The sequence below is a fragment of the Silene latifolia genome, chromosome 4, assembly GCF_048544455.1.
Source record: "Silene latifolia isolate original U9 population chromosome 4, ASM4854445v1, whole genome shotgun sequence".
NCBI classification, from domain to species: Eukaryota; Viridiplantae; Streptophyta; class Magnoliopsida; order Caryophyllales; family Caryophyllaceae; genus Silene; species Silene latifolia.
In genome coordinates this window covers 13,636,038-13,644,907 of record NC_133529.1, presented here as the reverse complement: position 1 = coordinate 13,644,907, position 8,870 = coordinate 13,636,038, and positions in this window count along the sequence as shown.

Genomic DNA, 8,870 nt, shown 5'->3' with positions numbered 1-8,870 from the left:
GTTGAATGTTTCCCTAGATTAGGGGTTAGAATTTTTGGTTAATGAGATTCCATTTATGCTGTTCTCATCACAATTTTCATCTTCCGTCATCGGAAATAGCCTCTTTGTGTTACTGGCACAAAGTGAAGATTGCGTACATTCAACTCCCCTTACCCCGGAGTTTGCGTTAGCCCTTGAGATACTGAGGTAATGTATATTTAATGGTCCATGCTCATTGGTGTTAAATTTATGTCCTGATTCTAGTCTTTTTGTTTATCTTGTAGCTACTATATGAATTGCCTTCCACTTACCGTGTTGAATTCTTCTACTCCATTTACCCTCTAGTATGAACTATGAACTATGAAGTGAGAAATGGGGCACAAGACTGGGTGAAACAGTAGAATTGACAAAGGTGGACCGATTTGATACTTGAATGTCAATTTCATGTTTGTATAGTGGGTTGACAATTACTCTGTTTATTCAGGATCACATATATTGATTGGTTTGAAAATACTTGTGTCCTCGGGGAGGACGTCCTCCTTACATCTAAAGGAGGAGGACCATAATAAAAATGAGGATGATGTCCTCCTGGAGGACACGAGTATTTTTCTATTGTAATTCTTATTGCTAATAAATACATTCAATTATCAAAACTCTATAGATTGTTTTTGTAGACGAGGGACATAGATATACTGTCATTCATGGAGTATGAAGTACATGTTAGTTTCTTCCCATGTACTTGTGTATGATAGATGTGTGTATTTTTTTTATTTTTATTTTTTGATAAGGAAACTAGATTAATCGAAATTGACTTATAACATCCTCATTGATGAGAGCTAAGAGCTGTAATCAAAAATCAAATATTTCCAAATTACTCGAAATAACATAAGAAAACAAAGGAAATAAAGGCACAAAAAGTGGACTTTTAAAGAAAGCAGTGCACTGGAATCCCAAAGAAAAGAAAAGGAAAAAAAAAAAGATTTCTCTTGTGTACGGTTCAACTTTTTCATTTTTAAGATATACCTTTATTTTCTTGCAAAAAAAACTTTGATCGTCATTAACTTTTTGCTACAAGTTGAAATACGATAAATCTTTTTCAAATTGACCATCTTTAAGAGATCTTTAGTTTGAAAAAGAATTCATCGACATCTCAACTCGTAGTCGGGAATTATGGTCGGTCAAAGTTCATTTGTTAAAAAAGTTTTGACCAACCATAACTATAGGCTACAAGTTCAAAAAACGGTGATTTTTTTTTCAAATTCAAGGCCTTGACGAGATAGTTGGTTTCGAAAAAAAAAAAATTATCGTTTTCTGAACTCGTAACATAGAATTATTGTCAGTCAAAGTTTTTTTGTGAAAAACGAGGGGTACATTTTAGAAACGAAAAAGTTCAGAGGTACACGAGAGAATATCCAAAAAAAAAAACAATGCAAGAATGGAGGCCGGCAAAGGAAACCAGGCTAAAACAATGCAAGAATGGAGGCCGGCAAAGGAAACAACATTCTGAGTTCCGAAAAAACTTTAAGAAAGGATTCAGATCTGCATATTAAGATACTCAAAAAGCCAAATACTCCCAACTCGATTGCTAATTGTGTTTTGCTAAAATCAAATTATGAGAATAAACCTCATAACAATGTTCCTGTTTAAATTCTTGTTTCTAATAAACCTCATAGATGTTGTGTATGATAAATGTTGTGTGTGACAGTGACAGAGATTAGGTTAGAGACTTAAAGCAATTATCCTCTCAAAATATCTCACACTAAGGAGTCGTTTGGTTACATATAGGAATTTGTATTGCCTAGAAGTCATAAAACACATGAATTTAGAATTCATGTGAATTGCAAAATATTGTTTGGTTGTCATAGCAATTCATGTAAGCATTCTCACTTACCTAGGGGGATCTAGGTAATCAACTCTGTTCCGGGTGTAATTCCAGAGCAGTTACTTGTTACCACCCGTGCTTGTAGAATGACGTCCTTGATTGAATCCTCCTTTTGGTCTCCTGAAACAATGAACAAACTGAGGGCTCGGCTTTGGCCGAGCGTACTCACTCCGACGCTCAAGTCAGTGGACTTAAAGAGATAAGTTGTTATTACTTGGCGAAGTATATTTTGTAGAGAGATAAGGAAGATATTACCAGATGAATAGTGATTCTTAGGTTAAATTGTGGATCCTCTCCTCAATGAGAGTTGAGGAGTATTTATAGACTTTCACCTTTTGTCACGTAGTGGCCAAGTGGCCAAGTGGCTAGCAGGTGGAAAGACTGATCTACCCTCGGCCGAGGGACCCATGGCGAGCCGGCGGGCCTGTTGACTCGCCGCCGAGGGGTCTTGGATATGAGTTCGCGGATGTGTGCCCCCGGTGGCTAGTTGCCCCGGCGGGACCAAAGACAGCCGACGGTTGCGTCGGTTAAATTTGTCTAAGTCGTTGACTTGCTTGTGGATATCTTTGACCTTGCTCAATATGTTGACTCGGTCGTGGGTGCGAGAATATGCCCCATCAATTTGCCCCAGCGTAGTCTATGCCGTGGTATGGGCTCCGATGTGTGTTGAGCGTATATTCTGCGTAAGACCAAATTTTACTTTCCCCGCTTCTTCTACCTCGGCTTGGTTACGCTTTAGGCCGTACCATATCCCCCCTCCACATGGATGTGTAAGGGGCATCCGATGTGGAAAAGAAAGTGACGCCGGCCGAGACACAGGTTGAGAGTGCTTAGGTTGTTTTTGATTGCCCCGTGCGTGCTACCTAGCTTGGTTGATCATGTGGCGGCGGAGAACGGATACTTTAGGAATTTGTTGAGGAAGATGAATAGGCAGAGAGATATGAAGGGGCGTGTTGAAGACGCTTGGTCACTGTTGCATTGATTGACGTTCAATTGTTGCAACGATTGACATTCCGTGGTTGCATGTCCGACACGTGTACGTTCGTTGATTGGGCCGACGTTTCATGGGTTGTGCTCTGATTGGTCCTTCTTCGTGGGCTTTCCCCTATAAATAGGGCGATTAGTCCACGAAATTGGCCACCAATTTCATTTTCTCTAAAATTTTCTTCTCTCTAAACTTTCAAGGGCTTCTTTCTCTTCTAATCTTGAGTCGTTACTTGGCTAGTGCTTTTTTTCAAGGTAAACAAACAAATTTTTCTCAATCTCTTATTTTGTTAAGTAATTGTTGCTACCATGTCTTCTCGCGATGCCGGACCTAGTAACCGTGCGCCGGGGGGTTTCCCGTCGCGTCTTGATGAGGAGGAGATACTAGACGCCATCCCGATAAGGTCTGGGGGCCCTAGGTCTCCTTCTCCCGAAGTTGATCCAAAAGCTTTGGAGGATTGGGAGGATGATGATGATGTTGATGATGACGGTGATGATGTTGGAAGGACTCGTCCTAATGAGGGGAGGCAATACATCATGGATCACGGCGACGCATGTAAGGTCCGCCCGACCGTGTGCGGACCCATAAGTTCGCCGATTGTTCCGTGAAAAACACTTTTCGAGGGCCATTTCTACTTCGGCAGGGGATACAAAATTGTTATCCCCGAGGAGGGTCGGCCGTCTGTTGCCCTCCACCGGTTGCACCGGCGTATACATCCGGCACACAGGAGTACGGGCTCCGGTTTCCGCTGAATGAATATGTTATGGCCATCATTAGAGCCATGAACGTCGCCGTGGCCCAACTGCACCCGTTGGCTATTAGGACCATAGTCGGCTTTGTCCGCTCTGTCTCTTCAAGGGGGAGGTCCCAACGGTTAATTTATTCCGTCGGCTTCACCACCTTCGGCCGTCGTTTCCTGGTCGCGTCGGATGGTACAGCGTGCAAATGGAGCCGGGTTACGTCTCCGTTGATAAGCTTTCTTCCTGCAAAGACTGGAAAGATCGGTGGGTGTATGTTGAGGTCTTGCCGGATGACTATCCGCTGCCCCTTGGTCCTTCCAAAGACCAAGTTAATTTGCGGTGCGAGACTAAGGCGGAGCATGACAAATAGGTCACCGGAATAAGCTTAAGATGGACGCCAAAGGTCCCTCTTAATGCGGATGAGAAGGCGCGATGAGGCTTTTTGAGGCGGAGAAGAATGGGGTGCCGAAGAGATGGATTCCCCGAAACACGAGATCATTCTTCGGATGAGGTCATATGCCATGTCGGCCTCATACCGGCCCTAGCACAGGGTGAGTGGGGTCGGTGTGAGGCCCATCTCTGCTCTCAATGTTTCTGTTTCTTGAACTTCGATTTATTTATTCTACTTAACTCTTGCTTTGTTTCCTTTGCAGACCACTTTGAACCGTACACATGCGAGGATATCCTCCGGAGAATGGGGCTTGCCAAGGACAAGACCGTTGTTGATTTGCATCCTAAGGCTCTGGCCCGTGATCGCAGAACGTCGCCGAATGATCTCATGGATCGGCAAAACGAAAGGCTTGAATGTGGAGGCGGCCCAGGCGAAGGTTGCTAGTAACATGCCGCGCCGAACGCGGAAAACAAAGTCTTCGGCGGCGACGGCGACATCAGTTCCACCTCCCATCCCTTCAGTCCAGAAGAAGACGGTGGTGATCGTTGACATTACCAATGGGGGGGACTCCGATGTGGAGGGATCTCCCCTTGTCCGTAAGAGGAAAGAGCCTGCCCCTGCCGCTAATGCTTCTGCTGCTACTGCCGCCACTACTACCGCTACTGCTTCTACTGCTGCCGGCAAGGAAATGCGTCCTCCGCCCAAGAAGGCCAAACATGGTACAGATTTATCCTGTGGCTCGGACTTAGCTTGGTTCATTAGGCGTTCCCGATGATGTGAGCTCTCGGTATGTCCATGTATGTTGACACGGATGCTTTAATTGAATTTTTGTAGATCAACCGCTGCCGTCTACCGGTCACACTATTGAACGGCGTGCGAGAAGAAAACTGTCTTTGGCAAGTGGTCAAGATGCCACCGTTGTCACCTCCTACCCTCAACCTACCCCCTTCAGATTAAGTCGGAGGGCCTCGAGTTTGGCCAGGTTCTTTGTCGAAGTGGGCCGATACGGCCGGTGCTCTTATTGTGGAGCAAGAGAAGGCCATTGCTTGAAGCCCCCACGCTCGAGCGGTTCGAGCTCGAACTCGACGCTGCGAACAAGGAAGCCGAGAGGGCCAAGGCCGAGGCCGAGGAGGCGTCCGTCTTTGAGAGAAAACTCGGGGAGGACGCTGAAAAGGAGGTCCTTGCTGAGAGAGCCAAGGCCGAGGCTGCGGCGGCTAAAGCTGCTAAGCTGCTGGAGGGGCGTGACCTCGTTCAGAAGCACGCCGACCTTTATGCTAAGCAGAGGGACGAATGGAGGGGCATGTTTCAGGCCCAGGGGAAGGTGGTTCGGAACAAGGATGCTATCATCGCCCAAAGGGAGGAGGATATTGAGACGCTCCAAACCGTTATCCTCCCTAACATGTGCGCCCAATACCGGGACCTGGCCGAAGAAGCTGCCAGGGAAGTGATTGGGGAGCTCTTCCCTCTTGATGGCTCCTTTCCGTGGGACAAATTTGACGAGCTGCTTGATGACAAGCTCGAAGCTAAGGAGAAAGCCGCGGAGGAGAAGGCCAAGGAGGAGGTAAGGGTGAATAAGGAGGAAGAGGTGGCCGCGGAGAAGGCAGCCCTTGCTGAGAAGACTAAGGCGGCCAAGGAGGAAGCCGAGAGGATGAAGGCAGCTGAGGCTGCTGAGGTTGAGGCTGCCAAGAGAGTTGAGGCTGAGGCTGCTGAGAAAGCTGAGACTGCCAAGACAGCTTCTGGGTCGCCCATCAAAGACGATGCTGCTAACGCTGCTGATGGCAAGCAGCAACATGCATAGGGAGACGGGCGGTCGTCACCAGGCTCACCCGGCGTCTCGGATAGCTTCAGCTGTTCGGGGGCCAATTATTAAGCCTTTCCTCCCTGCCATCTTTTGGCGCTTCAAATGATATGTCTGTAACCTTTTGCTTTTCTTTTCCTTGTATTTTGTACAACTTTGGTAGGTTGTGTTTTGGCTTATCCCTATGGGAACGGTCGTCGTCTGTATTCTCCTTGCAATCATTTTTAATAAAGCTTGTTTATTGGCCCTCGGCTTGGCCGGGGCTTTGATCACCATTCTTCACTTGTCTTCTTACGTTATATTGAGCGCTTTTTCGTTTTTACCTTCGGCCTGGCCGAGACAGTTAGAATGCGTATCTCAACTGTGTTTAACGTTCCTAAGGCATGTTGATCGTTTTTGCGAGTATCAACTGCGCTGGTAGTGACTGTCGTGGCGTCTGCTTTTTGATAGTGACTGCCGTAGCGTCTATCTTTTGGGGTGACTGCTGTGGCGTCTACTTCTTGATAGTGACTGCCGTGGCGTCTACTTCTTGATAGTGACTGCCGTGGCGTCTACCTCTTGGGGTGACTGCCGTGGCGTCCACTTCTTGATAGTGACTGCCGTGGCGTCTACCTCTTGGGGTGACTGCCGTGGCGTCTACTTCTTGATAGTGACTGCCGTGGCGTCCACTTCTTGATAGTGACTGCCGTGGCGTCTACCTCTTGGGGTGACTGCCGTGGCGTCTACTTCTTGATAGTGACTGCCGTGGCGTCTACCTCTTGGGGTGACTGCCGTGGCGTCTATTTATTGATAGTGACTGCCGTGGCGTCTACCTCTTGGGGTGACTGCCGTGGCGTCTACTTCTTGATAGTGACTATGGGGGGGAAATGAACACTTTGATGGAAAACTTGGACGATTCTTCATTAGATATAAACATGTGTCGGGGTGCCCACAGTTGTCTTGGGCACCTCCGCCGCTATACAAAGTATTTCCCGAGATTGTCGGCGTTCAATGGCTCATTAAAGGCACACCCTCCATGTCTGTCACCGGTGTGTACCCACTTTATTTCTTCAACCACTTTGTAGGGACCTTCCCGATTAGCCGTCGATTGCATCCATGAGGCCGCCCTCCCGTTGTAAGGATGGGCTTTTCCCCTTCTCGACTTCTTTGCCACTTTGAGGATTGCATGTTGCATCCTCTGCAGAGATATCCGGACGTTGACCACCTCGTCCTTCTCGTCCTTGGAGACGAGCTTATGCGCTTCCCCGGTCCGAGACATTCATCGGTGTCGGGGCCGGATGGACATCACTGCGTCGGCCTCGCTCAGAGTGACTCGGCCTATGAGAACGTTGTAGGCGGACGAGCCGTCAATGACCACGAACTCAGCTAGGACATTCTTAGCGCATTCCCCTCGCCGAACATCACCGTGTCCCATTGACCCCGGGGGTACCAGGCGGCCCCCGGAAAAGCATGTACAAAGGGATCGTGCGGGGGCTCAAATCCCGACTTTCGGGCCGAGGTTGAGAAAGCACTCCCTGAACATGATGTTCGTGTAGGCGCCTGTGTCAATCAAGCACCTCTTGACCAGGTGGTTGGATATGTCCAAGTGGACTACGAGTGGGTCGCTGTGAGGGGCGATGACTCCCTCGTAGTCCTTCCTTCCAATAGTCATATCGGGGATGTTGGAAGCGGGGATCGCTGTTTTTTGGGCACAAAGTTGATGGCCCGATACGGCTCGTTCAGGTGCCGTTTGTGCCCATGAGCGGACCCACCGTTCTCGTTGCCCCCGATGACAACATGGATCACTCCTATCCGTTCAAAGACGGATTTCTTATTTGAACCGCCGGCATTAGTCTTTTGGCCTTTGGCAACATACTTGCCGAGGCTCCCCTTCCGGATCGCTCTTGATGGCATTCTTCGGATGGCGGCGGTTGTCGATAAGGTGACCGGTGTGGCCGTGGTACTCACGATCGGCTCGTGTCACCGTCCCCTTCGGCACCGGGGGCCTTTCCCACTTCGACCCTCGTTCTTGCTCGGGCGAAGACCTCGGCGGCGGATACGACCAAGGGGTGTGACCATTGAACCGTTTACGGTAGTACGGTCCTGAACTCCCCGGCGCCCGCCGTGTTCTCGTTTCCCGGCGGATCTGTCGACCGTGACCTATTATTGTCACGGCGTCCTTCGTCCGGGTTGTCCTCCCGTGGCTTTTTCTCTCTCTCGAGTGCCCGGCCTTGCCGGCCTACCCAGTTTTGTGGTAGTCCTCCACCTTTATGGCACAGTCGGCCATTTTCTGGCGGAGTCTAGGTTCGAGCCGCCGCACTTGATGAGCTCATTTTTAAGTCTCCTCTCGGAGGCCTTTCATCGATCGAAGGCGTCGGTTCACTGTTGCTCGACTCACGAATCTGCTGAACCTTGGCGTTGAACCTCTTCACATAACTTCGAGAGACTCGCTTCCCTCTGTTTGATAGTCGGAGATCCGATGTCTCGACGGCCCTCCTCTTATTGCAAGAATACTTTTGGGCTAAAAATATGTCCCTTAGGTCGCCATAACAAGATATCGACCCGTTGGGCGATCCCTTGTACCACTTTGTGCCATCCCATGCGGTGTCGTCGGGAAGACTCGGCACCAAACCTCATCAAGTTGCTCCCAAACCGACATGTAAGACTCGAAAGCCTCGGCGTGGTCGGGTGGGTCGCCTTCTCCTTTGTATGATATGGGTGGTAGCTTTATCTTAGTCGGCACCGGGGTCTCTAGGGACGTGGCGCCGAGGGGTGTCGACCACGTGTCGAACGACACGCGGCGATCGGCTCCTCGCATCCCTAGTCCGGCTCCTCTCCCCGTGGCGGGAAGGGCTTCTTCTCCGACTACGTGAGTCGGGCTTCTTCTCCGACTCGGTGAGTCGGACTTCTTTCACTCCTGCGGGCGTGCCTCGTCGGTCTTTGCGGGCGAAGCCGTCCTCCCCGAGTGCGGGAAGGACTCGTGTCTACCACTAGCACTCTGGGCTCCCGGCGTCTTGACGACAGTCGGTCTTCCCCTAATGCTCCGTTCAAGTTTCTCGGAGTCACATTTTGGGCCCCGGTCTCTGGACGAGTTCCGCCGCTCTTGTCGGTGTGAC